General features: G+C 37.0%; 1 long non-coding RNA gene across 1 annotated transcript in view; it reads left to right on the forward strand.

Moving 5' to 3' along the window:
- The first annotated feature begins 1,766 nt into the window (after positions 1–1,766).
- The window catches only part of LOC132372015 (uncharacterized), a 55,498-nt gene continuing 44,316 nt past the window's right edge, over positions 1,767–12,948 (forward strand). Inside the window, exon 1 of the long non-coding RNA XR_009505069.1 lies at positions 1,767–1,853. This is a non-coding gene — a long non-coding RNA (uncharacterized LOC132372015). The remainder of the gene's footprint in view (positions 1,854–12,948) is intronic.

The following is a 12,948-nucleotide window of genomic DNA, read 5'->3' on the forward strand; positions in this document are numbered from 1 at the left end:
CACCCATCCCCCAGACCAATACACTGGGACCCCTTATGGGACCATCCAGGTGAGTATGCTTCCCACTTCTGGTCCCATCAACTGAGACTCCTTAGGGCTGGGAGTTTACATAGAGAGTGTCCACGAAATGATGGTTTATAAATCTCCGTTGGGGCAGAGAAACTACAAATGCTAGAAATTATAGATAATGAAGACGGTTTAGAGAAAATAAGAGCTCTGAAATAAACATTTTATTTATTTATGACTTATGACTTTATACCTTACTTGAGACCACAAAACTTTGATGAGAATAGAAAGTGATTGATCTACAAAATTTTATTTTACCAAATAATTTGGGGGGGGGCACATCTATTAGTAAAGCAAAAGTAGTACAGCTGTGGTTTATTTCAAACCGTGTTCACACTTGACTATTCTTAAAATCAGTATTTATTTGAGGAGAACTATTTCTACAGCATTTAGAACTGAATTCTTCTAAGATGCTGCTCCTTGCAGCTGATATTCAGCAAGTGACTTTTATAGGTTTAATTTGTCCTGCAACTATTGACTGTGAGATTTAGAAAACCCTAAGTAAGCTGTGTGTTCACTGCAGAGATTAATGTCTGTGTTCATCATACAAGATCTAAAACTGAATATAAAGTTCCCTGTCCCTTGTAAACAGATAAAGTAGCAAAGTGTGTTTTTTCTGAAGCGCCCCTTCCCAGTCCTTGCTTCAATCTCCACCAACCTTCAGGCACCCAGTGTTCTCTGGCGCCCCCTTGTGACTGTCAGGAGATCCCAGAAAACTAGTTTTCAGAATCATTGTTGAAAATATTATATATTAGTTTCTTTCATTTTCGAAAGTTCTGTATTATTTCAAATTGCAGAAAAATAGAGATTAATAAACAGCCACTTACATATTCACCAGTTAGATTTAAGAAATATTAACATTTTACCATTTTGCCTGAGACCTGTCTAGATTTACATACAGAGTAAAGCACATATCTTAAACATAAAGTTAAATCAGGTTTGGCAAATACATGTTTTCATGTAACCCACACTGCTACCAAGAAATAGTGCTTTTCCATTACTCTAGCAAGCTCCCTTTTGCCCCTTCCCAATTAACTACAATCCCAAACCCCCAGAGGCAATACTGATTTCTATCAGAATTATTAGTTGTCTTAGAATTTTATGTAAATGAAATCATACTGTGTGGATTCTTTGGCTTAGAATAATGTTTTTGTGATTCATCCACATTGGTGCCCGCATTAATAATTATTGCTTTTTAAAAAAATTTCTAAGCAGCATTCTCTTGCACGAATATACCAGGTTTATCCTTTCTCCTATTGATGGACATTTGGGTTGTTTGTAGTTTTTGGCAGTTATGAATACAGCTACCGTGAACAGTCTTGTATAATTCTTTTTGAGGGCATATATTTTTGTTTCTCTGAGTAAATGCCTAGGGGAAGAACTGCCAGGTCATAGGGTAGGTGTATAACATTATAAGAAAGCGCAAACAGCTTTCGAAGTTGATGAACCATTGTATGATCAGGCCACCGAGTTGGCTGTTCTCTTGCTCACTCTACATTCCCTGTTCCACCGGTGCCTGCTTCACCTACACCCTACTCGCATGACTGACCTAACTACAAACTTGCCTAATCTTTAAATCAGAACATCTCCACCTGTTAGCTGATCAAGGGGGTGGTGAGGGGCGTGCCCCTCGGCTAGTTTCCCTGGTAACCAATGAGCCAACCTGACACTAATTCCCCCTATATAAGTGGTAACCTCCCCCTCCCGCGGGAGCGTGGACTGCCGCCATGTTCTGCCTGCCCTTCGCGCCCAGTGGGGTGTTGCTCCGGGTCTGTTGCTTCAGAAATGTAAGTAAGATCCCCCATGCATTAAACCATTGATGTTTCTGTCGCCACTGACTCCCCGCTCTTTCTTCCGGCTCGAACCTGGGCAGGTACAGAGCTCGCAGGCAGGCCTGCTGGGTGCAGCCCAGCAACCATTTTACAATCTAATCAACAATACATGTGAGTTCCAGTTGCTCTGCATCCTCAACAATATTCGGGGCCATCAATTTTAAACAAATGTATAATTCTAGCCTTTTAGTGTATGTGTAATGGGATTTCACTGTGGTTTTAATTTGCATTTCCCTAATATGTTGAGTGCCTTTTCACGTGCTCATTGGCATTTTTATGTCTTCTTTGTGAAGGTTTATCCCTGACTATTGCCCATTTACTCTTATTTGGATTGCTTTCTTTTTCATATTGAATTATAGTAGTTATTTATATATTCTAGAAACCAGAATTGTGTGACATAAAGATCAGAAAAGAAGAAGTAAAACTGTCTCTTTTCAGAGAAGACGATAGTTTACATGGAAATTCTTATAATAGTTTTGAAATGATGTAGTGTGGGTCTTGAAATTTGTATTTTTCAGGATTGTTTTGATGATTCTAGTTTCTTTGCATTTCCATATAAGTTTTAGATTCAGCTTGTCAGTTTCTTCAAGAAAGCCTGCTGGGACTTTAACTGATACCGCATTGATTTTATAAATCTGTTGCAGGAGAGGGAAGTGTCAAGTCCTGGGACCCACAGGAGTCCTTAGGATGGACTGCCAAGTGAGGGTTCTTGGCTTTGGGCGGGGAAGAATTCAAGAGCTAGCCAGAGTAAAGGGAAAGCAAGTTTATTTAGAGGGATATACAGTCCATAGGCACAATGGGAAGCCTCTCAGAAAGTGAAAGTGGCCCCAGGGCATGGGGTCATTAGTTTTTACGGGGTTAAGTAATTTCGTATGCTAACGAGTGGGAGGAATATTCTTGCTGTTGCGGGGAAAGGGGATTTCCCAGGAACTGGGTCACTGCTCACGTTTTGGCCTTTTATGGTCTGTTTCAGAACTGTCACGGCATAAGGGGGAATGATATTTAGTATTACAATGAAGGTATGAGCTAAAGGCCAATGACGGAACTATTCTCAAAGCCACCTTGGTTTCAGCTGGTTCCAGCTGGTTCCAGCTGGTTCCAGCTGGTCTTTATCACATTCCAACAGCTGAGACCCTTCTTCACTATCTAGCCTTTGTGTCCTGCCCCTTTCCCTCCTTGAATCATGAAGACCTAGGATCTGCCTGGGCTGTCCTTACGAAAACAAAAAACCCAACCAAACCAAGCCCTGCTGTGCTCACTGGTGCAAAGAGAAGATCAGGGCAGCTTAAGTGGTCTGAGAACCCTTCACATTCTTTAAAGAGACAAAGGATACTGTTGATTTTGTGTGTTTCGTACTCTGGATTACTTTTTCCCTCTCTCTGGGTTTAAGAGATTTTTTGAAATAGCAAGGAACTAACCATTATACCATATGCCTTCACTGGCTTCTTGTGCAATAATATGGTGTTTTGAGTGTGCAAATGAGTTAAAGCTGGCAGCTGAATGATAGACAAATAGTGCAAAGTTGCCAGCTTGGAGCTAGAAAGGAATTAAACAAAACCAATTACTTTCTTTCCCACCTTTTTCCTTTGTTGAACTTCTTTTTGATTTGATTCTGGTTACAGTGCCATAAACCTTGTTACATATGTATATCAGAATGTAAAAAAAAAAAGACAAATATTTATTTAAAAATATTTTTCTCAAAAAAAAACAGGTTTTGAATTTTAACATTTTTTCTGCATTTTTTGAGATGATCTTGTACATCTTCCTCTTTAGTTTAATTTGGTGAGTTACATTTATTAATTAACAAATATTATTAACCAACATTGCTTGTTTAGCACCTTACATCCATGTGATAAACCTGATTTTTGTCATCATATATTATCTTTTTTTTTTTTTTTAAACTGGGTTTATTTATTTATTTATTTATTTATGGCTGTGTTGGGTCTTCGTTTCTGTGCGAGGGCTTTCTCCAGTTGCGGCAAGTGGGGGCCTCTCATTATCGCGGCCTCTCCTGTTGCGGAGCACAGGCTCCAGACGCGCAGGCTCAGCAATTGTGGCGCACGGGCCCAGTTGCTCCGCGGCATGTGGGATCCTCCCAGACCAGAGCTCGAACACGCGTCTCCTGCATTGGCAGGCAGATTCTCAACCACTGCACCACCAGGGAAGCCCTATATTATCTTTTTAATGTATTTCTGGGTTTGATTTGCAAATTTTAAAAGGGTATTTATATGTGTATCATGAGGGATATTGATATTGTTCCTCAACTTTCTTTACTTTCACTGTTATTCTCAGGTTTTCATATTAGTTTAAGCTGGTCTGGTAAAATTATTTGGATATTTCATATCATCACTTTTTTTTTTCTGAAGGAGTTAGTGTAAGATTGGTACTATTAATATTTCTTCCTTGAATATTTAATAGCATTCACAGGTGAAGCCATCTGGGCCTGAAATTTTCTTTGTGGGGATGTTTTAAACTATAAAGTCAATTTACTTAATATATAGGGGGAACATTTAGATTTTCTATTTCTTCTTCTGTCAGTTTTGATAATATTTGTCCTTCAAGGAATTTATTCATTTTGTCCAAGTTGTTGAATTCGTTGGTTTAATGTTGTTCATAATATCTCTTGATTATTCTTTTTTTTTTGGTGAGAAATTATATCTCAATGTAGTTTTAACTTGCACTCCTCTTATTATAAGCTAGGTTGAGATTTTTTCATAGGTTTGAGCGGCATTTCCATTTCTTTTTCTGTGACCTGTCTCTTCATTTCTTTTGTCCATTTCTCTATTTGGTTTTTTTTTTCCCCCAATATTTAGAAGATCCTCATATACTAACCATATAATCCTTTGTATTATAAGTTGCAAATATTTTTCTCATTTATCTTTTCAGTTTGTGGTGGTTTTTGCCATGCAATTCGTACTTTAATGTAATCAAACACATATGTCTTCGTCCTTATCGGTTCTGGATTTTATTATTTATTTATTTATTTATTTTTTATTATTTTTTTTAACATCTTTATTGGAGTATAATTGCTTTACAATGGTGTTAGTTTCTGCTTTATAACAAAGTGAATCAGTTATACATATACATATGTCCCCATATCTCTTCCCTCTTGCATCTCCCTCCCTCCCACCCTCCCTATCCCACCCCTCTAGGTGGTCACAAAGCACCAAGCTGATCTCCCTGTGCTATGCAGCTGCTTCCCACTAGCTATCTATTTTACGTTTGGTAGTGTATATATGTCCATGCCAGTCTCTCACTTTGTCCCAGCTTACCCTTCCCCCTCCCCGTATCCTCAAGTCCATTCTCTAGTAGGTCTGTGTCTTTATTCCCGTCTTGCCCCTAGGTTCTTCATGACCTTTTTTTTTTTTTTTTAGATGCCATATATATGTGTTAGCATATGGTATTTGTTTTTCTCTTTCTGACTTAACTTCACTGTGTATGACAGTCTCTAGGTCCATCCACTCACTACAAATAACTCAGTTTTGTTCCTTTTTATGGCTGAGTAATATTCCGTTGTATATGTGTGCCACATCTTTATGGTTCTGGATTTTGAGTCATAGTTAGGAAATCAGAATTGTTTCAGATGGGAGTCATTGTGTGAGAAAATCTCTGAGGACCTTTGTGCCTGGGATGCTTTCTTATTTTTTATTACTCTCTCATATTAGAGTGAAAATTTGGCTGGATATGAAAGGCTAGGTTCAAGTTTCTTTTACTTTGAAAAATTTGATTTGCTCATTTTGTGTCATTCAGGTTGCTGAATTTGTTGGTATAATGTTGTTATAATATCCTCTTGATTATTTTAATGTCTAGAGGCTCTGTCGTAGGTTTCCTCTTTCACCTGTGACATGGATAATTTATATTTTCCTTTAAAAAAATTTTTTTTTGATCATTTGGGCCAGTCTTTAATTAATTTTATTGATCTTTTAAAATAATTTGCTCTTGAATATACTGATTTCTCTCTGTTGCTTGTCTGTTTTCTATTATTGATTTCTGCTCTATTTTTCTTTCTACTTGGTATTTAGTTTACTCTCTTTCATTCTTTTTAGCTTCTGTGGTTGTAGTTTAGATCATTATTTATAACCTTTCTTATTTCCTAATATTAGCATTTACACCATAGCGTTTCCTCTAAAGCTCCACTTCAGCTGAGTTCCGAGAGTTTTGATATGCTAAGTTAACTTTATTTCTTCCCCTGAGCTCTTTGGAGAGAGAGACCTTGCCTTATTTAGTATATCTCCAGCACCTACTGCAATGCTTGGTAAAGAGTAATACTCAACAACTCTTACAATAAATAATATCTTTCCTTACCAATTTTCTCTGCTCTCAGTACCCTTCTGATAGCTGCTTTGTCAAGAGGTCCTTTTGTTCTCTGGTAGCATACAAAGTCCTCTCTGCACTAAGGGCCTGGGTTACTTCTAGCTCACATCCCCTCTTAGCTATTCAGGACATTCTTAGTCTTCATTTGCGCTGTCAATCATAACAGGTAAGATACCCAAGATCTTTTTATAATCAACAATAAAAACCACTTTAAGGAAACATCCACAGCTACATAAATTTTTTTTTTTGTTTGTTTTTGTTTTTGTTTTTTTATACGGCAGGTTCTTATTAGGCATCAGTTTTATACACATCAGTGTATACATGTCAATCCCAATCGCCCAATTCAGCACACCACCATCCCCACCCCACCGCAGTTTTCCCCCCTTGGTGTCCATATGTCCATTCTCTACATCTGTGTCTCAACTTCTGCCCTGCAAACTGGCTCATCTGTACCATTTTTCTAGGTTCCGCATACATGCATTAATATACGATATTTGTTTTTCTCTTTCTGACTTACTTCACTCTGTATGACAGTCTCTAGATCCATCCACGTCTCAACAAATGACTCAATTTCGTTCCTTTTTATGGCTGAGTAATATTCCATTGTATATATGTACCACATCTTCTTTATCCATTCGTCTGTTGATGGGCATTTAGGTTGCTTCCATGACCTGGCTATTGTAAATAGTGCTGCAATGAACATTCGGGTGCATGTGTCTTTTTGAATTACGGTTTTCTCTGGGTATATGCCCAGTAGTGGGATTGCTGGGTCATATGGTAATTCTATTTTTAGTTTTTTTAAGGAACCTCCATATTGTTCTCCATAGTGGCTGTATCAATTTACATTCCCACCAACAGTGCAAGAGGGTTCCCTTTTCACCACACCCTCTCCAGCATTTGTTGTTTGTAGATTTTCTGATGATGCCCATTCTAACAGGAGTGAGGTGATACCTCATTGTAGTTTTGATTTGCATTTCTCTAATAATTAGTGATGTTGAGCATCTTTTCATGTGCTTCGTGGCCATCTGTATGTCTTCTTTGGAGAAATGTCTATTTAGGTCTTCTGCCCATTTTTGGATTGGGGTGTTTGTTTCTTTGATATTGAGCTGAATGAGCTGTTTATATATTTTGGAGATTAATCCTTTGTCCGTTGATTCATTTGCAAATATTTTCTCCCATTCTGAGGGTTGTCTTTTCGTCTTGTTTATGGTTTCCTTTGCTGTGCAAAAGCTTTGAAGTTTCATTAGGTCCCACTTGTTTATTTTTGTTTTTATTTCCATTACTCTAGGAGGTGGATCAAAAAAGATCTTGCTGTGATTTATGTCAAAGAGTGTTCTTCCTATGTTTTCCTCTAAGAGTTTTATAGTGTCCAGTCTTATATTTAGGTCTCTAATCCATTTTGAGTTTATTTTTGTGTATGGTGTTAGGGAGTATTCTAATTTCATTCTTTTACATGTAGCTGTCCAGTTTTCCCAGCACCACTTATTGAAGAGACTGTCTTTTCTCCATTGTATATCTTTGCCTCCTTTGTCATAGATTAGTTGACCATAGGTGCGTGGGTTAATGTCTGGGCTTTCTATCTTGTTCCATTGATCTATGTTTCTGTTTTTGTGCCAGTACCATATTGTCTTGATTACTGTAGCTTTGTAGTATAGTCTGAAGTCAGGGAGTCTGATTCCTCCAGCTCCATTTTTTTGCCTCAAGACTGCTTTGCCTATTCGGGGTCTTTTGTGTCTCCATACAAATTTTAAGATGATTTGTTCTAGCTCCGTAAAAAATGCCATTGGTAATTTGATAGGGATTGCATTGAATCTGTAGATTGCTTTGGGTAGTATACTCATTTTCACAATGTTGATTCTTCCAATCCAAGAACATGGTATATCTCTCCATCTGTTGGTATCATCTTTAATTTCTTTCATCAGTGTCTTATAGTTTTCTGCATACAGGTCTTTTGTCTCCCTAGGTAGGTTTATTCCTAGGTATTTTATTCTTTTTGTTGCAATGGTAAATGGGAGTGTTTCCATAATTTCTCTTTCAGATTTTTCATCATTAGTGTATAGGAATGCAAGAGATTTCTGTGCATTAATTTTGTATCCTGCAACTTTACCATATTCATTAATTAGCTCTAGCAGTTTTCTGGTGGCAGTTTTAGGATTCTCTATGTATAGTATCATGTCATCCGCAAACAGTGACAGTTTTACTTCTTCTTTTCCAATTTGTATTCCTTTTATTTCTTTTTCTTCTCTGATTGCCGTGGCTAGGACTTCCAAAACTATGTTGAATAATAGTGGTGAGAGTGGACATCCTTGTCTCGTTCCTGATCTTAGAGGAAATGCTTTCAGTTTTTCACCATTGAGAATGATGTTTGCTGTGGGTTTGTCATATATGGCCTTTATTATGTTGAGGTAGGTTCCCTCTATGCCCACTTTCTGGAGAGTTTTTATCAGAAATGGGTGTTGAATTTTGTCAAAAGCTTTTTCTGCATCTATTGAGATGATCATATGGTTTTTATTCTTCAATTTGTTAATATGGTGTATCACATTGATTGATTTGCGTATATTGAAGAATCCTTGCATCCCTGGGATAAATCCCACTTGATCGTGGTGTATGATCCTTTTAATGTGTTGTTGGATTCTGTTTGCTAGTATTTTGTTGAGGATTTTTGCATCTATATTCATCAGTGATATTGGTCTGTAATTTTCTTTTTTTGTAGTGTCTTTGTCTGGTTTTGGTATCAGGGTGATGGTGGCCTCATAGAATGAGTTTGGGAGTGTTCCTTCCTCTGCAATTTTTTGGAAGAGTTTGAGAAGGATGGGTGTTAGCTCTTCTCTAAATGTTTGATAGAATTCACCTGTGAAGCCGTCTGGTCCTGGACTTTTGTTTGTTGGAAGATTTTTAATCACAGTTTCAATTTCATTACTTGTGATTGGTCTGTTCATATTTTCTATTTCTTCCTGGTTCAGTCTTGGAAGGTTATACCTTTCTAAGAATTTGTCCATTTCTTCCAGGTTGTCCATTTTATTGGCATAAAGTTGCTTGTAGTAGTCTCTTAGGATGCTTTGTATTTCTGCAGTGTCTGTTGTAACTTCTCCTTTTTCATTTCTGATTTTATTGATTTGAGTCCTCTCCCTCTTTTTCTTGATGAGTCTGGCTAATGGCTTATCAATTTTGTTTATCTTCTCAAAGAACCAACTTTTAGTTTTATTGATCTTTGCTATTGTTTTCTTTGTTTCTATTTCATTTATTTCTGCTCTGATCTTTATGATTTCTTTCCTTCTGCTAACTTTGGGTTTTGTTTGTTCTTCTTTCTCTAGTTTCTTTAAGTGTAAGGTTAGATTGTTTACTTGAGCTTTTTCTTGTTTCTTTAGGTAGGCTTGTATAGCTATAAACTTCCCTCTTAGAACCGCTTTTGCTGCATCCCATAGGTTTTGGGTCGTCGTGTTTTCATTGTCATTTGTCTCTAGGTATTTTTTGATTTCCTCTTTGATTTCTTCAGTGATCTCTTGGTTATTTAGTAACGTATTGTTTAGCCTCCATGTGTTTGTCCTTTTTACGTTTTTTTCCCTGTAATTCATTTCTAATCTCATAGCGTTGTGGTCAGAAAAGATGCTTGATATGATTTCAATTTTCTTAAATTTACTGAGGCTTGATTTGTGACCCAAGATGTGATCTATCTTGGAGAATGTTCCGTGCGCACTTGAGAAGAACGTGTAATCTGCTGTTTTTGGATGGAATGTCCGATATATATCAATTAAATCTATCTGGTCTATTGTGTCATTTAAAGCTTCTGTTTCCTTATTTATTTTCATTTTGGATGATCTGTCCATTGGTGTAAGTGAGGTGTTAAAGTCCCCCACTATTATTGTGTTACTGTCGATTTCCTACACAGCTACATAAATTAAAAATAAAAAGCAAAAACCAATCTAAACAGATTTATCTCATGGGTGTTTTTCTCCTTCAAAACCTATGCCTTTTGTCCTTAATTCAAATTACTTATTATGCAACCTCCTCATGATCCAGGCAATGTTTTGTCCACCATGGTTAACGTACTTATTTCCTTACTGCAAGAACACAACTTACCTCTCTGAAGAAGTGGAGGAGAGAAATACATTACACTCCTTTGGGATTCATCTGCATTAAGAACAATTGATGGAAACAAAGATTCACAATATTACCTGATTTTTTTTTATTAACATTTTCTAAAATCTCATGGTAACCTTCTTTTGCAGTCTGTTGCTTTAGACAAGCTCAATTTTATGCTGCCAAATTATGAACTATATAGAAGTGTGCATAGAACAGGTTCCTTATTTTCCAGATGTACATGATACATCTGTGGCTTCTTGAGCATCAACAAAGGCACCATGGCAGTTTTATAATGAAGACCCCAAACAGATCCTCTTGTTTTTCATTTAAATCAATTGCACATTTTCCAGTCAGAGCTGCTAGGCATAACAACCTTGGCAAGTTTATCTTAAAAACCATTTAGAGTAATTTGTGATGGAGATTGGAGATGATTTAGTTGCCTGACAGCTGCTCTGTAGTCAGTCACAATGGCAGAAGTAAATTAATCCCCTGGCTTTCTCAAGAAACCTTTATGCAGACAATCTTGTCAAAGAGAAATGTGATGGCTCTAATATTAAATAGATGTTGAAGCATGTTTTCTTTAAGGTACACAAAGCTATCCTGCGTTTGACTGCCAGCCTCACTCTCAGCAGCTCTTCTGGAAATGCTGGATCATCTAGGTCTTAAAGGGATGAAATTTGGAGCATGTCTACACAAAAATTTGGGGGAAGGAAATACCAGTTATGATTGTGACTCATTAAAGAAGCTCTTGAAGTTTTGTGTTCAAACCATAATTTGTGGAAACGTGGGCAACTAGGTTTAAGATTGTTGAAGCCAATTGATTTTTATAATATGAATGAAAACATTTTACAATGCAGTGGTTTTTATCCCAGAGAACAAGAGGGAACTCAAAATATATGTTTCAGGCCATCCTGACATGGAAGACAAGTTTTTGTTTGTTTTTTGTTTGTTTGTTTGGTGACTTTCCATTGTTCTGTGAAAACTTGACAAAAACTTTTTGGAGGTGGAAGAAATAATGCTAGAGTAGGCCAGCTTTACTGACAAATGTACTGAGTTCTCCTCACTAAATAAATCGTCGAGTTCATAGATGCCACAGACATACTTCTTACTTTTAAGATGATCCTTTTTTTTTTTTTTCTCTTTTCCTGTGAGGCTTTATGTGAAGATAGAAGGAATTTCAGATTGAATGCTCCATGGTCTGAATTCCAGGGAAATAGCTCAATGAACTCCAAACTGAAGTGTTTCTCCTTGTGATCCTAGTTAAAAATAGGGGATAACAGTATAAATGCTTCACCCTGTAGGATGATGATAATAGCCTATGTTTGCAATTATCTCATTTTATTCTTGCCCCAACCTGTCAGGTAGGCAAGGCAGGAAGTAGTATTCCCAGTTTTATACAGACGGATATGGTAAGGTGACTGGCTTAAAGTCATATGGCTAATAAGTAACAAAACCAGCACTCTGACCTAGACTCTGGTGCTTTACCTCTGTCAAACTGCAGGGATTTCTACCAGCACTCTGACCTAGACTCTGGTGCTTTACCTCTGTCAAACTGCAGGGATTTCTTTTATTTTCTCCTTTGCTTTCTTTATTCCTTCTAGGAAACAAACAGCTCTAAATGTTCACTGGAGTTATTATAAAATGTCTAGACTAAAGATTCCTATGAGGAAATAACTGGAAATTGTTACATTTCCAACAATTGATCATAAACATATTTACAACTATTCTTTTTATGTCTGCACGTGAAAAGACTTGAGTTTAACTGGCTTCAAATCTGAGATCATCCAGCCAATTTTCTAAAAATGTGAGATATAAGTCAAGAGATTTGACAGTTCTTTTTTTAAAAAAAATATTACAGTAGAATTTTCCATTTTGGAATTTTGGATATATTGGTAACATCTGGGGGGCTACTTAATAAGAACATATTTTAAATATAAGGTGGGTGTGGTAGGCTGAATAATGGCTTCCCCAAAGATATCCAGGTCCTAAACCTAATCTGTGAAGATATGGCTTTATGTGGAAAAGGGAATTTTGCAGGTGTGATTAAGTTAAGGATCTTGAGATGGGAAGTTTATCCTGGATTAACCGGGTTGGCCCAATATAAACACAAGGGTCCTTATAAGAGAGAGGTGGGAGGGTCAGAGTTAAGAGTAGGAGATGTGAAGATGAAAGCAAAAGCTTGGAGTGACACGAGGTTGGAGTGAGCCAAGAAAGGAATGCAAGTGGCCTCTAGAGGTCGAAAGAGGCGAGAAAACAGATTCTTCCCTGAAATCTCCAGAAGAAATGCAGACCTGCTAACATCTTGATTTTAGATTTCTGACCTCCAGTACTGTAAGAGAATAAGTTTGTGTTGTTTTAAGCCACTAAATCTGCGGTAATTGTTACTACAGAAATAAGGAAGTAAAATAGTGGGAATTTATCTTAGTTTTTTTTCCCCTTCAGTTCAGAACATCTTAGTCAAGTAGAAGTGTATCTATTTTACTAGATTAAAGGCAACATTCTCTTGCATTACATTGTTTTATGTAGATTTGTGATAATTACTGGCGAAGTTTCAAGTTTTGTTTAATTGAACTGAATCTTTTCAAAGGAACATTTGATTTTTGTTGGAGAAAAGTAGGCTCCCTGAACAAACATTACTCAGATGTGGGCTTAT

This window comes from Balaenoptera ricei, chromosome 9 (genome assembly GCF_028023285.1).
Source record: "Balaenoptera ricei isolate mBalRic1 chromosome 9, mBalRic1.hap2, whole genome shotgun sequence".
NCBI lineage: Eukaryota > Metazoa > Chordata > Mammalia > Artiodactyla > Balaenopteridae > Balaenoptera > Balaenoptera ricei.